Source organism: Mus pahari, chromosome 19 (genome assembly GCF_900095145.1).
Source record: "Mus pahari chromosome 19, PAHARI_EIJ_v1.1, whole genome shotgun sequence".
Classification (NCBI taxonomy): domain Eukaryota; kingdom Metazoa; phylum Chordata; class Mammalia; order Rodentia; family Muridae; genus Mus; species Mus pahari.
In genome coordinates, this window is record NC_034608.1 from 87,317,048 (window position 1) to 87,318,062 (window position 1,015).

A 1,015-nucleotide genomic window follows, 5' to 3' on the forward strand; every position below is an offset into this window, starting at 1 on the left:
TCATCTCCCTTCCCCACATCTCCACACACTAGACATTGGGCATCATGTCATCTCCCCTCCCCACATCTCCACACACTAGACACTGGGCATCATGTTATCTCCCCTCCCCCCATCTCTACACACTAGACACTGGGCATCATGTCATCTCCCCTCCCCATCTCTAAACACTAGACACTGGGCGTCATGTCATCTCCCCTCCCCACATCTCCACACACTAGACACTGGGCATCATGTCATCTCCCCTCCCCATCTCTAAACACTAGACACTGGGCGTCATGTCATCTCCCTTCCCCACATCTCCACACACTAGACACTGGGCGTCATGTCATCTCCCCTCCCCACATCTCCACACACTAGACACTGGGCATCAAACCCTCAGCTTTGTGTATGCTGGGCAAGCACTCTACCAACCAAGGCTCAGACTCAGCCCTACCAAGCCAGTTTTGATTCTTATAGATTTATTACTTTTTGTTTGTGTGCATGTGAGCCTGTGGATGTCTGGTATCACATGTGTGCAGGTGTCTGTTAGGGTTCCCGGCTGTTGTGAGATCTGTGGGCTGCTTAGTGTGGCTCTGAGGCCCGAGTGCGGCTCTCTGAAGGGCAGCAACTCTTCTGCCGTGGTTAGGGTCCGCTGCTGTGAGCAGACACCAGGGCCAAGGCAGATCTTATAAGGACAATGTTTAATTAGGGCTGACTTACAGGTTCAGAGGTTCAGTCCACTATCATCATGGTGGGAGGCATGGCAGCATTATGGTGCTGGAGGAGCTGAGTTTTGCATCTTGATTCGAAGGCAACCAGAAGAGACTCTCTTCCAGGCAGCTGGGAGAAGGGTCGCAAAGCCCATCTCCACAGTGACACACCTACTCCAACAAGGCCACACCTCCCAGGGCCAAGCATATTCAAACTACCAGAGCTCCCCACCTCTAAGACAGCCCTCCCAACCCTCCAAACTTGGTTTTAAGTAACCCCCCTCCCTCCCTCCTTCCCTCCCTCCTTCCCTCCCTCCTTCCCTCCC

At 53.4% G+C, this 1,015-nt stretch overlaps 1 protein-coding gene across 3 annotated transcripts in view; it reads left to right on the top strand.

Annotated features, from left to right (window-relative positions):
- Nwd1 (NACHT and WD repeat domain containing 1) overlaps window positions 1-1,015 on the top strand; it is a 66,945-nt gene that overhangs the window by 10,231 nt on the left and 55,699 nt on the right. The window lies entirely within an intron of this gene.